Here is a 12,255-nt window from a genome sequence, read left to right as displayed (position 1 = left end):
TGGAGATATACCATAGCAAAGGATAATGAAGATGCAATAAGTATGAATGGAAGCCATGTGGTGAAATGCACCCATAATTTGAATCAACCATAGATTTTGTACTCTTTTTGCCTTTACCTCATGATTATCCACGATGGTGTCCTTTATTTGGGAGGGTGGCCATCTCTCTATCCCAAAGACTTCATGATGTCCATTAGGGTATTCAAAGAACTAGAGATAAGGCAAGAAGATAAATACTTTGGCCTGGCATGTCCACTGATACCAAGAAGGAAACTGCTCTGACCACTGTTTTGTGTTCTCCAGAATGTTCCGGGGACAGTGTCTTTCCATAGCGTTCTTGGGGGAGGGAGATGACTGTCACACAACTGTGGCTAAAGTAATTAGTCACACTGTTGTTGTCCATGCCATTCTCTTGCTTAATTAGCTTTTATTGATAGCTGCTTCTTTTACATTTCACGCTGTTAAGTTGCTTTGATCCCTTGAATGCTGGAAAAGCGGGAGACTTTGGCACAATAAACAATGGCAGTTAGGTAAGTAGCCACTAAGTCCCCAGTAGATTTTCATTCTTTCAGCTAGGTTTGACCCTGCCGGAGTCTCATGCACTGCAATTCTATCCATGTTTACTCAGAAGGAAGCCCTGCTGTGCTTAATGAGGCTTACTCCCTTGTAGGTTTTGTTTAAGAGGTTGCAGCTGGACAGTGATGTTATCTCCTCAGCATCTTCCTTTCGGTTGCCTAACAAAAGGGTGAGGCATTATTTTAATTTGAAGATCATGCATGTTGTAAATGGCCGACAAGAATCATAAAATCCCATTGATGTATTCAAATATTGACTCGTGCGCATGCAGTCATTCCGATAGAGAGCTACACAAACTCCAGTTAATTGCATAGATTAAATTGCCTCTCATGGGGGCAGGGGAGAGTTATTGCACAATGCTATAAGGAGAGTTATCGCATGTCACGAGGGAGTTGGGCCTCAAAAGTGAGTTACTGCATGAAACGAGATGGGAAATGCAAAGGGACGCTGAGCTAGTCAGCTCACTCATGAGGATATAAAAATAATGGTTTGGAAGAGCGACTAATTAGTTAATGTATTGGAAATGTGAAACACATAAGAAGCTAATTAAGTGGAATTGATGTACATAATCTTAGAGTCTGCTGACCTTCGCTCTGAATAGAGCTGTCCTTCTGTTGTTCGAAACGTTATCAGAAAGCAGCAAGCGCAACTCTGTGGGACCAAATGCAGAGAAGAGTCAATTTCCATCTTTTCTTTCTTTTCACTTTTGCCATGCCTGTCCTCCCAGTTGGGCTGCCTTCAGATGCTGCTACCTCTCCAGCGATTTTATCTGGGAACTTGGCAAAGAAACACACAAAATGCATATACATAATTGTTTATAAACAAAATGCTAGGCTTAAGTTAAAATACAGGGGACTGGCTGCAAACATCCTTCAACATCAAGGCCATCAAGGCCAAGTGTCCCTGCTAGGCTTATGCATACTTTGAAGAGCCAGCATAGTACATGTATAACGTGTTGCAGTAATCACCTCCCTCCAGTTAGGGGGGGAAATGGAAGGGGGAAGTATAGGAAGGAAAGAGTTCATCATGCTTCTTGTACCAGTCCGTCTGCTCTTTATATTGCTACCCAGCCCTGCTTTTATAGTAATTAATTTGGTGGCAAGCCGCATTATAAAACCTTGACTCTGCCATCATCCTGTCTAACTTGCCCTTTGGGCAACTGCAGCAGATCCCAGCTGTCTGCAGTTGTTGCCATGACAAAGAATTGGAGGGTAACCAAAGGTCATCCAGTCGAAAGTCCTGCCGATGCAAGAAATCTGCTGCTACAGCATGTGAGATCTTGGCTTCTCATGGGCTTTTTCAAGGTTGTATCCAAGGGTGATGCTGTGGTCTAAACTACTGAGCCTCTTGGGCTTGCCAATCAGAAGGTTGGCAGGTCGAATCCCCGCGACAGGGTGAGCTCCCGTTGCTCTGTCCCAGCTCCTGCTGACCTAGCAGTTAGAAAGCATGCCAGTGCAAGTAGATAAATAGGTACTACTGTGGCAGGAAGGTCAACAGCATTTCCGTGTGCTCTAGTTTCCGTCATGGTGTTCCGTTGCTCCAGAAATGTTTTAGTCATGCTGGCCACATGACCCGGAAAGCTGTCTGTGGACAAATGCCAGCTCCCTCAACCTGAAAAGCGAGCGGACCGCCGCAACCCCATAGTCACCTTTGACTGAACATAACCGTCCAGCAATCCTTTTACCAAGGGGAAATGTTTTAGAGTATTGGAAATGTTGTTGTTGATTATGATGATACCTGACTATGCTGAGACTGATGGGAGTTGTAATCTAAAACCTGTGGAGGACACCATGTCGACTAGTTCTGATTTAGAATTATTTTGTTGTGATTCAACATTAACAGCTGAAGCAATGTACGTATAGCAGAGATGCAGAACGACAGGTTCACCATTATGTTATGGTTCCACAATGCAGAAAATTTTGAGTAAAGCTAAGTAAGCCTTCCATCTGTGCAATAGTTCATCCCCTTCTTTCCCCCTGCAAGCAGCTTAAATCTGTAATGGGAGAGGTCCCCTTGTCCTCTGAAGCAGCTTTGGGGAGGGCATGGGGCACACATGGGAGTAGGAGAGGGAAAGGTCCTAGTGGGAAATCGTAGTTTAACACCACCCTAGATAAGTGTCTGGTATCTGACATAAATGAGAGTACAGAATCGCACCATAGTCCATGGTTTCTAACTTCATAATCCTAGACACTGCCTGCCTTCTGGTAGCTCTAGGTTTCTAGGAATTGAGATGCTTATTGCATGTGATAGTTAGTTACTGATGGTGGTAAATTTGATGCCATGATGACAACCCTTCTAATACTAGCATCACTTTATCTTTATTCACAGCCAGCCAATTCATCAACGCCTTTTAAGGAGGACATAACAAGGCACTTTTAATATTCCCAGAATTGTCTACTTAAAAAGATTTACAAGAACTTCCGAGTGAGAATGGAGAGCAGAATGTGAAATGAAATGAGGTTAGTCTGCTAGGTTTCATCTTGTACTGACTGCCCTTTAAAATGCCAGTCAAGGCACAGCATGTTCAGTGCAAGGCTAAATGCCAGAGAAAAGTGATTCCCCCTCTGCATCTCCCTCCTGCCATGATTAACAATTCATATCAACAACACATCAATAAAACATCATTAAATATATATGCATATATCTGTGCAAGTAAGTGTCATAATTGGTCCTCTAATTCACTGTATTATATTGCAAGCATCAGTTTTGTTTTGTTTCCCCCAGTTTGGCAATTGTTCATGGGTGCCAACTTAAATAAAATATGAGGGGGGCAGATATGCCCCACCCTGTAGAATCGATCACAATAAACAGTGCACACACACCATTTGAATGGCAATGCCCATCAACTTTGAGAGGGCCTGGCCCCCTCAGATATTTTATGGGGGGACTGAAGGGACTCAGCCCCTAGGAGTTGGCTCCTATAGTTGGGACCTAGTCTGAAACCTGAGGAGAGAGAGAGAGAGAGAGAGAGAGAGAGAGAGAGAGAGAGAAGGCTTGTGCTGAAAGCAACCCCCTCCTTTTACAGTATTCCTTGTGTGCTAGTACAGTGGTACCTCAGGTTACATACGCTTCAGGTTATATACGCTTCAGGTTACAGACTCCGCTAACCCCAGAATAGTGCTTCAGGTTAAGAACTTTGCTTCAGGATGAGAACAGAAATCGTGCTCCGGCGACACGGCAGCAGCAGGAGGCCCCATTAGCTAAAGTGGTGCTTCAGGTTAAGAACAGTTTCAGGTTAAGAACGGACCTCCGGAACAAATTAAGTACTTAACCCGAGGTACCACTGTACCTTCTTGCGTGCATGTGTGTGTTACTTAGCTGTAGTTATGATTATTTCACTAATCTCTTCAAACCTCAGAAATATATGCATATTGCTACTGCGCTTTTCCTCATTGAAAAGTTGAAAACATTGAAAAGTTAAACAAGAAGGTGAAAGCACACATTTTGATTCTGCCTGTGCTCTCAGTAAACATCCCAGTATTTAATACCTTTATAAAGGTAAAGGTAAAAGGACCCCTGGCCGTTAAGTCTAGTCGTGGATGACTCTGGGGTTGCGGAACTCATCTTGCTTTACTGGCCAAGGGAGCCGGCATTTGTCTGCAGACAGCTTCCGGGTCATGTGCCCAGCATGACTAAGCCACTTCTGGCGAACCAGAGCAGCAACAGAAACACCGTTTACCTTCCTGCTGGAGTGGTACCTATTTATCTACTTGCACTTTGACGTGCTTTCAAACTGCTAGGTTGGCAGGATAAGGCCTTTATACATACCTTTATAAATTACTGGGGAAATCTGCCAAGACGCACTATTGCCAATGCCAAAAGATCCTAATTCACGAGATTCCTGGAATGTGTGTATGTGAAGGCATGTGTCTATATAGGAGGCTTGCTAATCAGATTCCAAGATCTTCTTCAGACCATACCAAATGAGGTATGGTCAGTGGTTGCCAGAGAAAGGGCCTTTATGTTGTTGGTGCCCCAGTTGGTATGCTCCCAAAGTATGCTCACCTAGCACCTATGTAATGGTCTTTTAGCACCAGGTGAAGACCTTTGTGTTTTTCCAGGTATATTAAGATTGGTTTAAGATATTCAGTACTGTTAGCGCTGCAGTATTAATGTCATTGATGTTTTTATATATTGAGTTAGTTTTGTGCTGCAGTTGAGGTTTTTTCTGTTTGATTATTATGGTTCTCATTGACTGGTTTTATGATTTTTTAAAAAGACCTTTTATTGTAAGCTGACACCGTTAATCAGGCAGCATGCAAACTAGGTAAACAGATAAATAAATTGCTGTTTCGAAATTGCTATCCTATTGTGGTTTGAAGGCGCAACTACACACTCCAATTCAACCATGGGTCTTTAAATCCCAACACTGCTTTGCTGATTGCGTACAAGCAGAGGAAACAGTGGCCTGCAGCTATTTCCTTCAGATCTTCAACAGAAATCCATAAGGGCAGCTGTTCATATTTTGTTTCAAAAAGTGGCCAGCAAAGTAACCAGCTCTTCACACCATTGACAGCTTTGATTGCACCAAACAGTGAGTGCTGGCACCAGCCTCATGCTGGGAACCTATTAAGGGCATTTATAAAAGTAGAGTGATTTAGTTGATAGAAGCTTATATTTATTTTATCCCTCTCTCTTTTTACAGCAGGAAGCCTCCTACAAACATGACAATAAGGCACAAACATTATTTTAAAAGAATGGTCAAGAAGCTACATGTACCAAATCCCATACACGAGGTGCATCTTTCAGTGATGGTGCCACAAATCCTCCTTATTGTATTGATCATAATTTTCCTTCTCCCAAGGCAGTAACTATCACTGAACTCAAGAGTGGCGGATGACATATTTTCTTTCTTTCGCAGTAGCAGCATCTAGCATCTCACCTGATGGCTCAAGCAATTTTCTTGGCAGCTCTGCACCTGTCCCATGGCGAGGTTACAGCTAATAGGCTGTTTGAGTGATCTGGGCCTCTTTGCCGCCATTGTTCCATGATGTGTCCTTTTCATTTTGATGATGTGTCATGCTCATAGACCATGTGAAGTTTTGCAAGTGCCAGAAGGTATTAGAAACATTGTGGCCAGCAGGCATTAAACAGCTGGAATGAGATTGCCCAGTGGGTTCTGTATTTCATTTAACTGTATCCCATCTCTTGGTCCCAGATTGTAATGGTGAGGGTGTATCTGTTGTACACAGAACTCGGTGTCTCTTTCCTTTACAGACATATCCGGTTTTTATATTCAAATGCTTCAGAATTATATTGACCAGCTGAAACTCCCAGAACACTTTTTATTGCAGTGCATTACACATATTATCATAATCCATCCATCTCTCTCTCTCTCTCTCTCTCTCTCTCTCTCTCTCTCTCTCTCTCTCTCTCTCTCTCACACACACACACACACACACACACACACACACACACACACTATATGTTGCATGAGCAATAGCCGGAAATTCAATAAATGCACCAGGCCCCCTGAGTTTATTGCTGGCTCAGGTATGGAAACAGCAAAAATTGCCTACAATAGAAGAATAGCAGTACAAGGTTATGGAGTATGCAGAAATAGTCAAATTAACAGCAAAAATTTGACATCAGGGGGATGAAACATATCAAAAAGAATGGGGGAAAATTATGTTATATATAGAGAAGATGATGTGAAATAGGGAAACCAGTAGAATTAAAATAATATCTCATAACAGGAAAATACAAGAAATTTACTGGATAATAATATCAACATGAATTAAAAATGTATATTAGGATTATTATTGAACAATATTTGTAAATGAATATAGGCAGACAGCAAGAATTTGTATATATAGAAAGATTTATTTGTTTAAGAAAATTTAATGGAAAAAAATGAAGAACAATCTTGTAGAAAATGGACAAAGACAATGCGAAAAGTCAAAGAGGACACAAAAAAGCCAGAAGAAGGAAGGAGGGAAGTCAGCTCGGGATAGCAAGAACAAATGTGAAATATAATGTATGTGTATGTACAGTATGTAACTAAAATTCAATAAAGATCATCTGAAAAAAAATAATGCACCAGGCCCCCAAGTGGGAATACAATGATGGGCAAAGATTCACCTGTGTGATTTCTGCCTACTGTGAAGCTGTTAGAGGCACAGAAAGAAAGATATATATGTATGTTTATGTGTATCTCTGCAGGAGAACATCATCTGTCTCTCGCCTTTAATTGTTATGGATAGTGAAGCGGTGTAATGCTTTGCTTATGTCTATCATAAGCTATAACTTGAACCAATTCTTTTTTTTAAAAAAAATGTTGCCTTTGAGGATAATTATTACTTTTTATGGTGAGCTTCAGTAAACTAATCAGGAAAGAAAAGGATTGTTTCCAGAGATGATAACAAATACAAAATAGGGAAATGTAGTAACTTTCTAAAATGTTGTTTTCTGCCCCAAATGCTGTCTTTAAGCACTAAATGTTTTATGCAGCAGTAATCAACCGTCCTTCTTGCTGAGATGTGAAGATGCAAGGATGTCATGGGATCAAAATTAAAGTGTTTATGGTTTCCTTTGGCCAATCAGAGAGAGATGTTGAGTGCTTACAACTCTCATTAAAGTCAATCTGAGATGAAAGCATTCAGCAGGTGTTCATTTTATCCTTTGTATTTTTGTATTTTTCTTTTTAAAAAACAACTCTGGAGAGGGGGAGAAAAGCATATTAGTGTCTCCGTTTGCACTAAAAAAACACACACCATTTCATCCCTTGATTATTGTTCTAATTGCTGTCATTTAAGTACTTCAACCACCTTGCATTCTCCCTTCTCAAATCTTGGGCTCATTTGGTATTGCCAACCCTCCTGCTTGCTATTTAACCACTTATCCATAGAAATAAAGGACAGTGAATGAGAGCTCTCTGGATCTGTCTGATGAGCTTTAATGGCAAAGTAAGTGTGCCTATGTGGGGAGAATTTAAATAACAAAAAGCTGAGGACAGATGGAGCCATGAACCAAAAAAAATTAAAATAAATGCCCCACAGTGTTGCAGCCCCTTGGTATTCCCTCAAAAGTTAAATATACTGTGGGACAATGAAGCTGGTTGATTACCGTATTTTTTGCTCTATAAGACGCACCAGACCACAAGACACACCTAGTTTTTGGAGGAGGAAAACAAGAAAAAAAATAATATTCTGAATCTCAGAAGCAAGAGGGATCGCTGTGCAGTGAAAGCAGCAATCCCTCTTGCTGTTCTGGCTTCTGTGATAGCTGTGCAGCCTGCATGCGCTCCATAAGATGCACACACATTTCCCCTTACTTTTTAGGAGGGAAAAAGTGAGTCTTATAGAGCAAAAAATACGGTACTTGTATCCACTCTGCTGAAGGTTAAAAGTTACTTGAATTAAATATGTCCTATGAACAAAAATTGGAGAAGGAACTGGCAAACCACTCCAGTATTTTGGCAAGAAAACTCCATGGACCCCCCCCCCCCCAAAAAAAGCAGAAGCTTTGAGAAGAAAGTGAGAGTTTCTAAGGCATGCTCTGGTTCATGGGGTAACACGACTAAGATGACTAAACAACAACAGCAGTGAACAAAAGTTCAACCTCTGAAAACAGAGGAAGAAGGTGCCAACTTTGAAAGAGCAGAAAGTTCAGCAGGGATCTGTTCCTTGGGAATTAGGGTGGGCATGTGTCCTAATATGCAGAATACATTCATTTATTTGAAGAACTCTGGTTTAAAGATGAAGAAACAAATGAAGGGAGAGCAGGAGTCTTGAGGTTGCCTTTGGACAGCAGGCTGAGCAGGCAAATAGGTCACCTGTCTACAGTATTGTCCACTATGAGGGACGAATTTATGTGGGTGAGGGTATGACAATTTTTCTGAGGAGGCTTAGCTTGGACTCACTTCAAAAGGGAGATATTTTTATCAGGACATAGTATGATGGGAAAGGGTTAAACTCTGCCCCCAGCACCCTCTGGTCTCAGCCTTGATCATCTTCCCCTCTGCCATGCAGCTTCTAATTTGGATGTTACAAAGAAACACATGTTGCTAAACCATGTTATTTCAAATCCTGAAGATCATCAGGCCATGTGTCATTTGACCTCAGAAGATAAACAGAGCTATGTGCCACAATTGTGCAAGCAACAGAGTTTTTCAAAGAAACAACGAGGCCTTCCTAGAAAGCAAGAAAGTCGCATCAGTTGAAGTGGTTCATGGAAAAGCAATCCAAATTAGAACAATAAAAAGGAGATGTTCATGCTGTATGAATGGATGTTGGGGAGGAGCATGAGATTTTGGGTCAGAGCTACCCACTGTGCCACTCCTTGATCCCAGGTTGATGGACATCTGAACAAAAAACACCTGGTCTCTTAAAGCTACTCACATCAATAGGGGGGAAAAAGAGGACAGATGGGGAATGGAAAGAAACAGTAGAGGTAGGAGATTAGTACTTCAAGGCCCAAATTAAGTGGTGAGCTACAGGAATGAACAACCGGTGAATTTCAGTTTCTCATTTTTTTCAATCTTAAACTCAGTTTACCACACCCATTAGCAAATGCTGTTTTTAAAAGTCCTCATGATAATTCCCCAGCATTTTAGTGTCTTCTAAAATACACATTTTTTGCAGCAATTTCCCTAACAGAATGTATTTTGATGTGCACTTCCCCCTAATATGCACTCTCCCCTAATATCTGTACAAGCATTGACATAGCCAGGATTTTTCTTTTGGGGGGACAGCCAAAATTGTTGAGGTCACCCCAAGAGGAACACATTACAGGGGGCAGGTTTGGGGGGGGCAGGCTTCTGCTGGGGAGGGAAGCAGAACCTCAGTTAATTGAGTACTTTCAATGCTTTTCAATATTTTTTGTGGCTATGCCCATGAGGACAAGTGTGAGTTTCAAAGGACAGCTCAGTTTCTGTTGGTGTGTTGTTTCAGGAAGTGAAGATTAGCTTGGTTCACATTAAATCGCAATCTGAACCGACTTTCTACCACATTCCTATTTTGTGTTCAGTTGTGGCTAGGCTGACTTGCCCTTGTTTGTTTGAACAGAGCGCGTTGTCATTCCCTTCTGCCCCTTTGGCTAATAAGGCCAACTTTCTCTTTTCTTCCTAGCATACCAGAAAACTAAATACTGTACTGTCAATTTTGCCCTCTTGCTACCACCGGTCTACTGTATTTCCTAGACTTCTTCACTTCTCTGACATGCCCAGTGCAATTAACCTTAAAACATCCTTGGAAGCAATTAAGAGGCAGGAATCTTTCACTTGTTGAACTCACCCAAACTAAAGTGTGATTGTTTCTACGTTAGCAACAATGCATCTTATGTTAGTAGAGGCACCAAAACAAATTGAACCCGGTTCCTTCGCAATTCGCATTGACTAAAGAGCAGAGTTTGGATGGCATACAAAGGTTCTGATGATTCCAGATTTTATTCTGAAGACTGTGAGAGACTGACTGCAATCCACATGTGTTTTGTTCTCAAACCCTAGTGCTTCATTACTTTTTCACCCTGCTGCAATTTTCATCTGATTTTTTTTGCAATAACTGTATCCTTGTAGTATTTTCAAATCCTGTTTGCAGCATATCAAATCATCTTTAATAGGACAAATCTCATGCATCGGTAGGAACTCTATTAAATACACATACAATTGTAAGCCCATAAGAAGCACGCTGCTCAATCAGACTACCTAGCCTAGCACTCAGATTGCAGTTGTAGCCAAGCAGATGTTTCCGTGAAATTAAGTAGGACATGGCAGCCCTAACCCGGTTATACAAGCCCAGCACCAGATCTTCAATTGTGCAAGGGGGACCTGCAACAAAATGTGATCAAGGGGAGTGATCTTCTTCAGGAATACAGCTGCTCCTTTCTTTTCTGCCCCTTATTTTCCTTTTCTTCCCTCAGCAGCCAGCCAGCATTTCACGTCCGCAAAGATTGCTCAGTCCTCAACAGGCTGTATTAGAGGTTCTCCTCTTTAGAGTTTTTTTCCCTACTTCGGCAAACCTTGGCTTTCCCCCAGGCCTGCTTGCATGTCCCATTTTTCACGATTGTTGCCATTTTGGCTACATAAGCAATAACACTCATGACTGATAATTGGATACAGAAGGGACAACATATTGTTTCAGCTAAACTCAGAGCATAACTCGAGTACAGGGAACGAGCATTTTGCGTTCAAAGCATGCATGACCGTGCACACTTGCACCATTTTTGGACCTGGAAGAGGACTGGGGTGGTGATGGTGGAGACAAGGCATGGGCAGAATGGAGGTGGAACGGGGACGGGTGAATTTATGCACGCAATGATCTGGAAAACAATCTCCGTGCAAATTGGGGGTTGCCTGTGTCAGTGATTTCCTAAAAGAATGGGAAAGTGCACAGGGGTTAACTTTGGGAAGGGATGCAGGAGAAATTTGATTCAGTTTGCATTCAAAGGTGAGTCTATGTAATTCCCACGTTCCAAAACAGCATAGGGGAAGGATGTCCCTGGTTCAGTCCTCAGCATCTCCCGGTACGTTGGAAATGTCCTCCGTCTAAACCTTGGAGAGCTGCTGCCAGTCAATGTAGATAATACTCAGCTAGATGCACCATTGGTCTAACTCTGTATAAGGCAGAAGTTTCTGTGTTTATATTTTGCATGTTAAGTATTAAAAACAATGCAAAGAGAATGTGATAAAGAGGGTTTTAAAATTTGCAACAGCCAAAAACTAAAATAATCTAGGTCATTGTTCCTGACGTGGGAGAAACTGATATTCACTATTATCTGGATGCATTTCTATTAAAGATTTCATTTAAAATGCAGACAGAATATGAAGCTGGCTTTACTTATCAAGGAGAAGGAACATTATTAATCACATTCTTGCGACTGAGATCAAAATGATGGTTTCAAGAGTCACAAAAGCAGCTGGAGAAAAGTTTTGTCAGAAAAAATATGTGTACCCGACAATGTCTTTTCCTCTCCTACCAAAATCAATCATGAGGATGTTGCAGTAAATAATAACTTTTGTGGAGAGAGATTACAATTTGACATTACATGGCATTTAAAAAGCAATTTGGGATGGGGCTATAAGAAATTACTAAGCCAGTTGATGAATGCTGTAGAAATAGTTGATGGAGCTAACAAGAAGATTAGGAAAGTGATATCATGGGTCAGTGGAACTGAAGAAGTGAATAATGTGGAAGACAGAGTGAATAAATTGGCATTTGTGAATATCAAATGTCTAAATGAAATCACACAAGGCTTGAAAATATATGAATAATAATAACAAAAACAGGAGATAGTTTGTATTTCCCAGAAGAGAGGGACAACTGGAAGGGAGAGAAATAGAGTGGATTTCATCTTTCGCCATAGAATGCCCATAACATTGTGATTTCATATTCTCAACTGAAGAATGAAATGTTTTGATAAAACTCCACCATGTTTTCCTGATACTATGTCCCTGCCATTCTCATCCACCTTTCACCACCAAACTGAAAACACAGAAAGGTAAGAGCAAACTCTGCCTTTTGAAATCCATGTTTACAACTTTGTTTAAGATTAATTGCTCATGCAAAGTTTCTTAATGATGGCAAAGAAGATAAGTCCCAACATCTTCATTCCTATGCCCTACGTATAATAAAATGCAAAGGATTTTTTAAATGGTATTTCAGTGAAATGCTTCAGGATGGCAAAATTAAACCCTTCGGTTTATTCTGGTGGTTCTACATGTACATTCTGATTTTAAGCATG

The sequence above is a fragment of the Podarcis erhardii genome (genome assembly GCF_964252035.2).
Source record: "Podarcis erhardii genome assembly, chromosome: 11".
NCBI classification, from domain to species: domain Eukaryota; kingdom Metazoa; phylum Chordata; class Lepidosauria; order Squamata; family Lacertidae; genus Podarcis; species Podarcis erhardii.
This window is presented reverse-complemented; position numbering follows the sequence as displayed.